The sequence below is a fragment of the Nannospalax galili genome, unplaced genomic scaffold, assembly GCF_000622305.1.
Source record: "Nannospalax galili isolate Female #2095 unplaced genomic scaffold, S.galili_v1.0 scaffold1907, whole genome shotgun sequence".
In the NCBI taxonomy this organism is placed as follows: Eukaryota; Metazoa; Chordata; class Mammalia; order Rodentia; family Spalacidae; genus Nannospalax; species Nannospalax galili.
Window position 1 is genome coordinate 11,710 of NW_008357032.1, and position 14,466 is coordinate 26,175.

A 14,466-nucleotide genomic window follows, 5' to 3' on the forward strand; every position below is an offset into this window, starting at 1 on the left:
GTTGTCTTACTCTTTTCTTGGGGTCAAGTTACCTAAGCACCCTCTACTCTTTAGATAAGATTTAAATACTTCCAGAACAGCCATGATTCCTACCAAAGCAATTAAAATTCAAATCACAAGCCCAGTAACTCTGCTATGTATTTGCACATATGAAGCTCTGATATAATCTGTATGTCATGGTTATTCTATACATACAAGTTTGCAGTCCTTAACTCGATTGGTGCCATAGGTGCTAAGTAAGTAACCACTGGTGAGATATTTCTCCTCTAAAAATTGGGTGTCAGGCTAAAAATTTAGCTTGTGGACAGATAATCTAATTGTTTGATATGTAATATACAATTTATTAATTAATTTAATTGAATAAGTTCTTAATGGTGTTTACTAATAGTTTTCCATAGAGCTAAAATTTATGATATAATGAATAAAATAGATGTTTTAAAATAATTGCCTGTCTGTTTTCTGCATCTCTCTTTAACAGTGACATGGAGGAAAATCAGACAATGGTCACAGAGTTCATCCTGCTGGGATTCTGTCTTGGCCCGAGGATTCATCAAGCACTATTTGGACTTTTCTCTCTCTTCTATACCTTCACCCTGCTGAGCAATGGGCTCATCCTTGGGATGATCTGCCTGGACTCCAGACTCCACACTCCCATGTACTTCTTCCTGTCCTGCCTGGCCATCGTTGACATGGCCTATGCCTGCAACACGGTGCCTCAGACTCTGGTGAATCTCCTAGATCCAGCCAAGCCCATCTCCTTTGCTGGCTGAATGACACAGACATTTCACTTCTTGGCTTTTGCACACACAGAATGTCTCCCCCTGGTGATGATGTCCTACGATAGGTATGTGGCCATTTGCCACCCCCTGTACTACACCATCATCATGAACTGGAGACTGTGTGCCATCCTGGCTGCCACTTCCTGGATATTCAGTTTTCTCTTGGCTCTGGTACATTTAGTTCTTATCCTGAGACTGCCCTTCTGTGGGCCTCATGAAATCAACCACTTCTGTGAAATCCTGTCTGTCCTCGAGCTGGCTTGTTCTGACACAACACTCAACCAAGATGTCATCTTTGCAGCCTGTGTGTTCATCTTAGTAGGGCCTTGTGCTTGGTGCTAGTCTCCTACACCCGCATCCTGGTGAGCATCTTGAGGATCCAGTCCAGGGAGGGCCGCAGGAAGGCCTTCTCCACCTGCTCCTCCCACCTTCAACCCCATGCTGAATCCCCTGATCTATAGCCTGAGAAACGCTGAGGTCAAGGGTGCCCTCAGGAGGGCGCTCTGCAAAGAAAATCATTCCTGATTGCTGTGGTGTTTGAATCAAAAGCCTTGATAGCTTTCTGTAATATTTTCCCCCATTGCTGCCTAAGTCCAAAAATGTTCTCCACTCTTATGTGTATCTAATGTCATAAGACCATGCCCTCCCTCCCTTAACCTGCAGGATTATTTAACATAATGCTGTCTTCATTGCCTGACCAGGAGATGAGACATGATTCATCAGACATGATTTTTATTTCTAGTTGAATTGATTGGCTATGAAATTAAATAATATATTAATACATTTTCTGAGTCTCTTAAGTTGAATCTATTCAATCAGCTGCTTTAATCTGATTAAATGACCTGGCAAAGTACATAACATGTAAGAGAAAAACACAGTGATCTTCAAAATCCCATCCCACTCTCATCAGTTCTCCCACAGTTACACTTGCCTTGTCCAAGCAATTCAAAGGTTTCTGGTCATGCCCTGTGGTACTTGGCACTTTCGAATGAAAATCACTGGCACATATTAGGGAGTTGATTTATTGGGCTGAGTGGAGAAACAGAATTGAAGCAAGAACTTTAAGAAGAAAGAGAAAGGAAAGTTTGAAAACCCTAAGATACCAAAGAAACTATGGCATCATTTACAAATCAGAAGTTTCACCGTAATCATTGGTAGCTCACAAACAGGTAAAGGGAGCACCGTCCCCTTGAATAAGCTGAAAATGAGTCTCAGAAAATTTCTTGGGCTGTTTCAAGATTCTTCAGAAAATTCAGAATGATGAGCTGTTATATTTTTTTTAACCTGCCTTGAGAATTGACTGCCGTATCCGGAGTGTTGTTCAGTGTCACCATGAGGAAGAACATCAGACGTGTTCAAAAGTATATGTTCTTCATCTCGAGATTAACAAAGTAATTACTGTGCATAAATGGAGCCATTCAGACCTGGATTTCTTAGAAAAACTAAATAAACCAAGATTTTTTTTTTAATAATAAAGTGACCTTTTTATTTAATCACTGAGACTCCAGTGATGCTGGGAGGCACTGCCGGAGGACAGTGGTAATGAGCTGGACAGTAAAACAGAGTGCAGTGGAAGAGTGGAGAGATGGCACCATGGCTCACCATGCCTCATCAACTGAGCAGAAGGAGAATGGATGTTTCAAAGAAGTTTTGTAAAAACAGCCCTTTATTAAGATAAGGAATTCAGATTTTATTTTGTATTTAAAATTATTCTAATCATCCAGGTGGTAGTCACGGGACAAATACCACCTGAAATGGCATCCATCCAACATAAACATGGCAGCTTAGACATCTTATCGTAGTCTCCTCATCTCTAGTTCTAGATTCACTTAGTTCTTGGGAGTTCCTTCTGGTGGAGCTTAATGATTGATGTCATGTCATTCAGAGTGACCTCAGAGGAATGCAGGAGTATTGGGAAGAGGCAATTAGTCGTTAAAGAGACCAGAGGAGGAGCCGTGGAATGCCATAGTGGTGCATCTGCTAGCAAGACAGCCATGGGGAAGTTTGGAGTCTCCTGTGTCCTGCCAGAGGGTGGCAGTATTAGAGACTGTAACTACTCCAATTGACAGGAATGGCATTCTGTGGGTGAAGTCAGCTCCTGAGCCATGTGACAGTGGCTTCCATAGTGTCTCTTCATGTGGAATGGACACTCCCACATTGGCCTGTGGGACTGCTGTTTACTCTTTGCCAAGGACTGTAGTCCAGTGCTTCTAACTGTATGCTGCTTTTTGCATTCAGATCACCTGGGGAACTTACAAAAATATGGATTGTTATTTGGCAAATCTGAATGGGATGGGCAGACAATCAGTGTTTTAACTATCTCTTCTCTTTCGCTGACTGACCCACACATACTAGTGCTATAGGGAAGCATCGTTAAATCTTTAGTTCCTAGGAAACGTGGAAGAAAAATTGTTAGGAACCTACCTTCAAAGAGTTGTAGGTAAGAAAGAAAAACAACCAATCTCATAGAATCCATATTGATCTTTATTAGTCAATGATGGGTGACTACTGACCAGCAGGAGTCTGAAGTAGCCACAGGCCAATCAGCAGGGGAGTTTAAGTACTATTGTGTAGATAAACAGAGTCGTGGGAGTTGGATAGAGAGCCTATGGCCTGAATTCTTCTCTGATAGATAAGGGTCTCGTGGCGGGAGGGCTTGTGGGAGAAGATTTGAAGTCTGCATTCTTTCTCCTGCCTACCATAGCAGAGCAGAAATTTATGGTTGGGGTCCAGACAGGCTTGTTTGCAAAACAAGGATTGCTTTATGGTTTGCAGGTTAATGGAGGTCTCCTTTCAAACATGAGAGTAGATGTGTTCCCACAGGACCTCACAGACATAATGTCTTACCAGAATGCAGGGAAGCCTCATTTCCCATGCCTGACAGATGAACTTTGACAGCAGTGGTTCAATTTGATCTACGTTTGCTGGTATTTGTGGTGGCTTCATTCATTCGTTCATTCATTCATTGGTTTACTTAGTTTGTGTCTTGGTCTGTTTGGGGTTTTTGCAAATATTACGGTGCTAGAAGAACAACACTATCGCACACAGTATGCACTGTCCCTTATAAAACGTGTTTAGTATAAAGACCCTTTTTCCTGAAGAAAAGAAAAAAAAAAGAAAAACTGACCAGGATGGCCTTGAATGCACAGAGATCTGCCTGCCTCTGCCTCCCAAGTGCTGGGACTAAAGGTGTGTCCCACAATGTGCACCCTTTCCTGAATATTTTTTAACCTTGGTTGGTTGATCTACAGGTGTGGATCACGTGGATTTGGAGGCTGACCATATAAAATTTAGTGGATTTCATTTTATATAATGAAGAAATATCTGAAGCAGAAGATCAATAAACTTGTGGCTGTTCAATGAAAGAGTAAAAAATGTATTATCTAAACATCCACCTTGCTAACTTACATTAATATGATCAATACTGCAAAACTGGCTTTTAAAGGATAGTGTCTAATGAACTGAATGCTTTCATAGACTGCTGTGAACAATGGATAAACAATGCATATGGGATTTTTACAGATATGAGGTATCCAAGGAGAAGTCACAGAGTGACAATGGGTCACAGTTCCTGGAGGCTCACTGTGGCATAAATGTGCTCAGTGCAGAGTACACATTATCTCATTTGGCCCTCACCACGCCTCATGAAATAGGTGCTAGCACTTTTCTCCTGAAGAGACGGAGCAGGGGATTGAAGAGGTTAAGAAATGCACCCAAGGTCATACAACAAGTAAAAGCATGTGTGACCCCTAATCCCCTTTCATTGGTAAACTGTAATGCCTTTTGGTGTTTTCTCTGCCTAAGAATTTGGCTCAAGGTACCAAGGTTCAATACAGATAGTTCTAATTCTTTCTTCTTTCATATTCAATCAAATTGGTATCTTGTCAGACAATATTTAATAAATACCTAGCATGGTCTAGGCACAACGTATGATAAAATAGATCTTCACTTTATCATATTAGATCAAAAATATTTCTTCAATGTAGGGGCATCTTCTAAATGCCAATTCTGATGAAATTAATTTTGAGGCATAGTCTTTATTGGACTTACAGAACTGACAAAGAAGTAATCAGTATTCCAGATAAGTGGGGCAGCAGACAGTACTGCTGTTATGAATAACAAGGTAGTATTTTTAAGGTTGCTTACCAGATAGTTAATCTGAATGTAGACTTCCTATTTAATCAAAATCCCCTAAGCAACCACAAATTGATATCATTGGCAAGTCTCTAGGAACACTGTATAGATTCATTCTATACAGTATGAATGGGAAGCAAGGCCAGAGTGGGTATGAAAATGGGAGGTTGCAGGCAAGACGTGGAAAACGGGAAAGGGGGCACAGATCCATTCAGACATAGACAATGAGATAAGAAGGCACAGGATGGGGATAGGAGACACAGCCTTGAGTGAGGCGGAAGGTGGGCTTTAACGATTGCATTAGTTGTAACAAATATTTCTTGCTACTCAGAAGTAAAATCATTCCATACTTCAGTTGAACAAAGGATTTTGAAATACCTGTTATTTGAGTAACATTGCATGACTCAGCCCAAAAAATGTTAGAACAGGGTTTGTCAGTCCGTGAAACTTAAGTTTTGCTCCTTAAAACACAGGCTTCACCTAGTACTGACAAGTCTGTTCAGGTGTAAAGAAATGATTTCAGTCTTAGACATGTACTTTGAAACCATGGAGATGCTACATCATTTTATTAGTCATAAAACTATTTCCCAAGTTTTTCAACATCTGACTTGAACACACACATAAAATATAAAATTAAAGTACAAAAGAGTGTCTGCATGCTATATTAAGAACTGCTTATTAATTTACAGTTTTTTCATTTCTGCAAATTCCTTAGCAAATTTAATTTATGTGAGTTCTGAGAAGACAATTTCTCTATCATGCAGAATAAAATAAAACATGGAGTGAAAATAAAGTATCTTTCAAGTGTGCCGTGGTTAATGTTGTTTTGATATTGCATAGTTATTATTATCAAACTTAAGAAAGTCTGCTCCTTTTAATTGGGAGGAATGCCTTTAATTTTGTACATTCATATCTGGCAAAGTGTAAGCAATACAGAGATTCCAGATTTAGTTCAGGAATGGTCCAATAAAGTCAATATCTAGGCATTTTTCATCCATTTATATCATTCATTCTTTGTTTTTTTTGAAGAAACATTCACTGTGTAAGAACTGTAAAGATAAGTACACCTGTCCAATCATGAAGAGTATGGTATCAGTCATTCTAGAAAAAGAAATCAAGCTTTTGACCCATGTGATGCCTGATCTTAAAGGAGCCCTCCTTTCTTCTGGTCTCCCTGTTTAACATTCAAGGAGATTCATAATTGGTAAACAGTGGGTTTTTTTCTCCTATACACAATAATTTAGGAAGTTACGAAAAGCTACAAGAGAGTCAACTTTGCAAAAGTTAGAAATTCAAGCACATTTTCACAACCAAATGTTTTCATACGCCTTGAGTGTTTTCTAAATAAATATAAAAGATACCAAGGCAATTTTTGATATAATCTTGAAAAAAAAGTATTAGCTCTGGTCATGTATCATGAATTTATAATATTCACTAGAATTCATTTGTGACTTGCTGCTGTCACAATAATGCTCCTAAATAAAACATAATGTCACTAGACAAGGACCCAGTGAGCACATCCATCAGATCCCAATGAAATGTCAGTAAAGCTTTCCTTTACTGTCGTCTAGTTGTCTCAGTCAAAGGTCAAGTCCTTACTTTGAGGTTATCTTGATCAAGGGTCAATGTCACTCATCCATTAATTCTCTGAGAGGAACCTAAACAATTACATAGTCATAAAACATACTTTATTACCATTTTACTTCTGCTGTTATGTAAATGCTAGAGTGCAAAGGTTGATGTCAGAGACTAAAGGAAACACAGTTGATATTCTTTCCAGAAATTATCACTATAACTCTTTATTGAGATTTCTCTAATTCTCAGATTTTGAGTTCCACCATTACTGAGACAGACTTCAGGAACTACTCTCTTAGTAGTTTTAACATGTTCAGCTTCAAGAATCTCTATTACATAGCATTTTACCACCTCCTTTGGTTTAATCTTCTTTCCTTCCACTGTGTTTCTTATCACTGGTCACACAATTCCTTTTCTAAAATTCGATGTTTAACATGAACGATTAATTTAATTTGTACTTAGACAATTCAGTCTTAATTTATTTAAGTTGACCATGTCCATAAAGAGTATGAAATAATAAATTAGATGATTTTCTTTTTCTTTCACTTTTTTAATTGAATTTTTGTGATTTTTACATATGGTATTTGGGTCTTCTCCCCTATCCACACGCCTCTTATTGTTTCCTACCCAATTTAATGTACTTTATTGTTTATATATAATAAGGCCTATAGATTCTAATTTGTGTCCTCAAATGTCCTTCAGTGTGGGTTCATCCACTGGAGCCTGCTCAACCTACCAAGAGTCCCATGCTTGAAAGAGACTGTCCCTGCCCCTCCCAGTGGCTATCTGTTGGCACAGTTTCCTTAGGTGGGGTTAGAGCGTCTTACCTACTTCCTCATGTCTGTGTTGGGACTTTTTCTGGTTTGAGCTTGCATGGGACTTATACACGCTGTGAGTTCATGTGAGTAACTAACCAACTGTCTGGAAAACTCTGTTTCCTTGTGGTCATCTACCACCTTTGGTTCCTACAATCTTTCTACCCCCTCTTCCATAATGATCCCTTAGCCTTAGGGGACAGAAGTTTGATACAGGTGTCCTGTTCAGGGACAGCACTCTGCAGCCCCTTGTTCTCCGCACATTTACCATCTGCTGTGTAAGGAAACCTCTCTGTGAGAGCTGAGAATGCATTAATCTAGGGGGATAACAATAAGTCATTAAGAGTCAGTTTAATATAATAATGATTTAGTACAAAACTAGTATTAGGTTCTCCCCTATGTCCTGTGACGTGTTTAGCTTCAGGTTTCTAAGCCTGATACCAATGTCAGGTGTGAACTCCATCCTTGGAAGCAGAACTTAAACCCAGTTAGAGAGTGTTTGGTTACTCCCACAATGTTTCTGCCACTATTGCACTGCAGCCATATCTCACCAGGCCACTTGTTATGGTATGTAGAGTTCATAGGATTCACAGCTGGGTAAGGCTGCTGCTGATGTTTTTTCTTCTGGTAACATGCACAGCACCTTGCAGCACTATGAACACTAACCAGTGGAGAGAAGCCTCTGAAATCAGCACCAGCTTAATTTTTCCTTGTTTGTTCTACAGCTCATGCATGTATTATCTTCAGCAATAGCGTCTTATCATCTTGTTCTGGTGGGTAACCAAGAGCAGGGGCAATGACAGTATTATTTGAGGGTTTATGGGGCCCCTGGTCAACAGCTCCTAGAGAATGAGTCCATTCCTGGCATCGAGGAATTTTTTTTCATTAGCCTATGACATGGTGTCTAGAAAGGGAAATGGCCCCTGTTATAGGTTAACTTCTTTAAATATCTTTTTATGATGCATACATATAGACTTTAATAAGCTTCTATAGTGGTAGGGTTCTACGTGGGTTTTCCAAAGGCCTTTAGTGTTACTTATTCCTCCTTACACTCCCTCCTCTAACCTGCCCTCCCATTCCCCATCCCATTTAACCCTTCCTAGTCTAATGCTCTTCTTTCCCGCTTCATGTTTTGCAACTATTCTATCCTAAGCTGTCCCTTTGTCTTTTTCAATAGGGAATTATAGAGGCATCATCCAATAGTCACATTCTATTGGGATTTCCTTGGATTGTACTACAGTGAGGTTATCTGGGTCTAAGGTCGTCTTTACAGATCTTGCTTTAAATTTTTATTTAGTAACTACATCTCTCAGCTCTCTCACCTTATACAGACTATAACGAGAGCAATGAATAAAACAATTGGAATTAATTTACCTAAAATGTACTGGTAAAATCAACCAAGTACTTTGGTAATTAGCATATTTCCCTTTGCCAAAATATAAGAAAGCAAATGAACACCTCAGGCTTGCCTGGTGAACAGCGGCATTACAAGTTCTCCTAGGTTTGCCACTCAGTTCAGTGACACAGTTGCTCCTCTTTGACCCCCTCTCCCAGTTCTACAACGTCATGGTTTGAATATGAGCTCTTACCCATAGGCTCATGTGTTTGAACAGTTAGTCCCCAGCTGGTAGGATTGTTTGAGACTGAGGGACCCACAGGAGGTAGAGCCTTGCAGGAAGAAGTGGTCTCCCACTAGGGATGGGCCTTGAGGTTTATAGCCTGGCCTGCTTCCTGTCCCATCTCTACTTCCTTTTCCTCCTAGAGGTAAAGAGATAAGGGGTGCCAGCTGCACACTGTCTACCATGGACCTGTCTGCCACGATGCTTTCCTTGAGACCACAGGTCGTACCCCCAAACTATGAGTCAAAATAAATTTTGCTTTGTCAAGTATTTGGCCACAGGGGGGAAAAGTAACTAGTACATAGGCTGGAGTCTAGACTGCACACCCCCAATGTTTTCCTTCCTCTCTCATCTGACCATGGTTGGTATCATCTGTGCCTGAGTGAGGATGATCCACTGATCCAAGAAGCTGGGCTTTCAGATTTTTCCAGCCTTTGAAAGCAGGAAATGGGTCACTACTGTCTTTTTGTGGGGTGATCAGGCCTTTGATGTACACCTGGTTCACCTGAGTTTGCATCATAAGTTCCTTGCTCTAAGATCTTCTTGGGCTAAGTAGTTGAGTAGATTAGTTTCCTTGTTTCTCTAGCTCACAAAGAGCCATTGACAGATAATTTGGCCTCTGAGTGTCTCGGCCAATCTAATAAACCTTTTCTTATAACAGTTTATATTCTACTGGCTTTGCTCCTCTAGAGAAATCTGATGACTACACTAAAGATGAAAAGATCCAAGCAGAGGGATCTGAATGAACAAAGTGTTTTAATAAAAGTATTAATAGAATTATTATTGAATAGTCTGTGCTGTTCACTGTATGCTGCTAAGTGCTTTACAGGGATAACCTCATTTATCATCCTAAGAAATCCATTTATTATTACCATCCCAATTTATGAAAGCAAACATTGGGGAAATGATAAATATTATACTCATACACAGTTTGCTTCCAGGTGTTGTTTACTTCATCAGGATAATGTAGCACATTATTATCGATATAATCAAATTAAGAATAAGTACCATAACTGAACATAAAACATGCTAAGTTATATGTTAATATAGGTTTCTTCTCAGTCTTATACATGTCATGATTAGCCCAAGAGATACAGAAATATGGATAGAGGCATCTTGTCCTGGTCTGCGTGATGGGTGTGGTTACCAAGGAGACTTAATAGTACATTCAGAGTATAGGGATGGAGGCGGTTCTAAATGGCATTAAAGATTACTTAAAACTGAGCACCATGATAAGACCAAGAACAAGACATCTCTAGGTCCAAATACACCACTCACATATCAGAGCACATGTACATACACACACACACACACACACACACACACACACACACACAATCCCTACTCAGGGCTTAGTGAATCACTGTTGTAAGTATCTGACAATATTATTTCTTTAAATCCCCATAATAACTATAGATTAGAGATAATCATTCATCACTTTTACACGGGAAACCAGACAAACAGAATAAATACTGTAACCGATACCTCTAGCTAATTTGTCTAGTCTAAGTTTAAATTTAGGCAATCTTATAGTTAAACCAGTAATCATGACAGCTATAAAAAAGAGACCGTTTAACTGAGTATCACCTAAATGGAGAAAGAACAATTGAAGGTGCAGTGTAGATAGTAGGGATATTCTTTTCCCAATACTTCAATTTCTTTTTGTAAAAAATAATTTTATCTATTATTTTTATTTCATGTGCAGGAGTGCTATGCCCACATGTAGGTTAGTGCACCATGTCATACAACACCCACGGAGGACAGAAGAGGCTGTCGGATCCCCTGGAACTGGAGTTACGGACAGTTGTCAGCTGCCATGTGGGTCCTGGGATTTGAACCCAGGTCTTCTGCAAGAATAGTCAGTGTTCTCAATCACTGAGCCATCTCTCCAGCTTCCCAATACTTAAATTTCAAAAGGAGCAATAAGAGTTCTTTAGTTTGTAGCAGAAAAAAAAATTTATTTTGGCAATGAAGATCTTTGTAAATCTTATTTTTATTTGATCTCAACATTGTTGACTCCGTCCATAGATTAAAAAGAAATGCTTAATTATAATTCAAGATCATACTCTTAGTGTTATAAACTTTAATCATGGAAAAAAGAGAGCATGATGCCTCAGAAGAGAAGAAAAAGGAGATAAAGGAATAATTTTTTACTTCTAAGCAAAGATGACATTGGGCTCTAGAAAGAGAAGCAGTTGGAATTGCTAAAGAATCCAACCCATCTTTATACTGGTATGCAAATGAGGTAAGACAGCAACACACATTGTCTCCAGGGCCGCACTCTGAATGGCAGGACAAGTGAAACAGAAAACACTGGAAGATCTTGACATCACAGTCATCTACCAAAGACCATAAGCACCCGAGATTTCTTACTGGAGACCTGAGTGTGAGCCCTGTCTTAGCTGTGGGCTTTCTAGAGAAGTTCTTTAAACAACCTAAGTCAGGGTCCCTCCCCAATAAGTTGCAGACAAGGAGAACAGCCCAGCCTGCTTCAGAGAATTACTGAGAACCCTAGTCAAATGGGAATAAAGCAAACACCATTGGAAGAGGTAAACCACCATGCAAACATATTACTGTTATTCTTACCATTATGTGAGAGATTATTCAAAACCTGTCAGAGCTGGGACCACAGCTGTTCATCAGGCAGCTCCACCCTGTACCCATGTGACTCAGCTGTGTCCCCTGGAGAGAGTCAGAAGCTGTGCAGCTTTGAAGAAGCACCCCAGCCAGGAGACTGAGTTGTACCCAGGCTCAGCATCCCACAGAGAGTCACCTGGTAATGGCCCCAGGGGAACTCTTCTGCCATTGAAACTAGACCTGGCCCATCTACCAGGAGAACAGGAGATGCCTCCCAAAGTAATAGATTTCAGAGTTCCAACCCTTGATAATCCTTAACCTGGAGCTCGCATGATTTCATTTTTCTTTACCACTTACTGTACCACGTTTTCACTACCCATTTATTGATTAAGAGACATTTACGCTGTCCTAGCAATTGTGAAAAGAGCAGCAGCAAACATAGCTGAGCAAACGCTGCTGTAATAAGATACTGAGTCCTTGAGGTATATGCCAAAGAGTGGTATAGCCAGATCTTCTGGTAGCTCTATTAGTAGTTTTTAAAGCGTTCTCCACATTTATTTCCATAGAGGTTACACCAGTCTGCAATCCTACCAGTAGTGAATAAGCGTTCCTTTTCCCTACATCCTCACCAGCGTTTGGTGTCATTTATTCTCTTCATCTGAGTCATTCTGTTGGGGTAAGATGAAATCTTAAGTAGTTTTGATTTGCATTGCCTGAATTACAAAGGATGTTGTACACTTTTAAAAGTTTTTGTCAGTCATTTTTATTTCTTCTTTTGCAGACTCCCTGCTCCAATCCACAGTGTGTTGTTTAATTGAATCATTTGTTTTCTTGATTGGTTTTTTAGCTCTTTGTTTATTCTGGATATTAACTCTCTATCAGATGTATAGCTAGAAAAGATTTTTCCCACCCTGTGGGTCTGCAGTGAATTGGTTGTTATTGTTGCTGTTGTTTGTTTGTTTGTTGCTATACAGAAGCCTTTTTGTTTAATGATATTCCTTTCATCAGTTGTGGACCTTAAGTCCTGAGTGACTGAAATCCGATTTAGAAAGTTCTTTGTTGCCCCTATAACTCATAGGGTACCCACTATGTTTTCTTCTAACAGTTTCATTGTTTCAGGTTTCACATTGTCTTTAATCCACTTGGAGTTGACTTTTGTGCAAAATGATAGACATGGGTGTAGTTTCATTTTTCTGCATGAGGAGATCCTCTACATTTATTGAAGACACAGTCTTTCTTCCAGTATGTTATTCTTGGCACCTTTGTCAGCTACCAGGTAACTAAAATTGTGTGCATTCATGTTTGGGTTTTCTATTTTGTTTCATTGATTAACATGTCAATTTTTGTGCCAATACTATGCTGGTTTAATGTTTTGAGACAGGGTCTCCATGTAGCCACAGCTGGCCTGGAACTCACGATAGAGACCAGGTTGGCCTCATCTGCAAATAGGGATAATTTGACCTCTTCTTTTACCCATTTAATTTCCTTTTCTTGTCTTACTGCTCTGGGTAGTGATTTCAAGCATTATATTGAAAAGGAATTGGACTAGAAGACAGCCTTATCAGGTTCCTGATTTTAATGAGAATGCTGCCAGTTTTTCTCCATTTAAAATGATGTTGGCTGTGGTTTTGCTGTATACAGCTTTAATTATGTTGAGGTATGTTCCCTTCAGCCCAATTCCCTCTAGGACTTTTATTATGAATGCGTGTTGGACTTTGTCTGCATCTACTGAGATGATCATGTGGATTTTGTTTTTAAGTCCATTTATATGAATTTTTGCATTTATTGACTTACATGTCATCCCTGTATCTCTGAAATAAAGCCAAGTTGATCATAGTGGATGAATTTTTTGATGTTTCTGTATGTAGTTTTGTTGAAAATTTTTGCATCTATGTTCATTAGGTATATGGACCTATAGTATTCTTTTTTGTTGTGTCTTTACCTGGTTTTGGTATCGGAGTAACATAATACTAGCATCATAGAAGGAATCTGGGGATTTTTCCTGTATCTTTTTGTATAATTTTAGAATATTGGTTGTAGATCTTCTTCGAAGGTCTAATAAAATTCTGCTATGAATCCATCTGGACCCGGCATATTTTAGTCAGGAGGCCTTGTATTACTGTTTTGATTTCTTTATTGATTATGAGTCCCTTTAAGTTGTTGATCTGATCTTGGTTTACCTTTGGTAGTTCCCTTGAATTTAGAAATTCATCTATTTCTTTTAGATTTTCTAATTTAATGGAGTATAGGTTTATAAAATATTTCCTTTCAATGTTCTGGATTTCACTGGATCTGTTGAAATGTTTTCCCTTTCGTCTCTGATTCTGTTGATTTGGATTTGGGTTTTTCTTTCTTTTGGTTAGCTGGAGTAAGTACCTGTCTATCCCATTTATCTTTGCAATGAACCAGCTCTTAGATGTATTGATTCTTTGTATTGTTTTCTTTGTTTCTGTTTCGTTGACTTCTGCTCTGAGTTTTACTGCTTCTTCTCATCTGCTGTCTTTGTGTTTGGTTTGTTCTTTTTATCCAGATTCTTAAATTGTATCATTTAGTCATTTATTTGTATGCTTTGTGATTTTTTTTTTAATGTAGGTGCTTAAAGCTATAAAATTCCCTCTTAAGACTGCTTTTAATGTGTCGAGAGGTTTTACTATTTTGGGTTTCATTTTCCATTTAGTTCCAGGATTACTTTTATTTCTTTCTTGATTTCTTCATTGGCCCTTTCATCACTTAGGAGTGTGCTGTTTAGTCACCATGAGTTTGTGTAGTTACTAGCATTTCTTTTGTTGTTGATTTTAAGCTTTATTGCATTGTGGTCTGATAGAATGCATGGAATTATTTCATTTTTTTGTATTTGTTTTCCATTTGAGCCACTCTGCTGGTGAGACTTTCTCCTGTTGTTTCAAATTGGCTTATTGAATTTTTCAATTCCATCTTTTTTCAGTCTGAGTTTTCTTCACTATTTCT

General features: G+C 39.0%; 1 pseudogene; it reads left to right on the plus strand.

Moving 5' to 3' along the window:
• The first annotated feature begins 482 nt into the window (after positions 1-482).
• On the plus strand, positions 483-1,304 carry LOC103751401 (annotated as a pseudogene).
• The last annotated feature ends 13,162 nt before the right edge of the window (positions 1,305-14,466 follow it).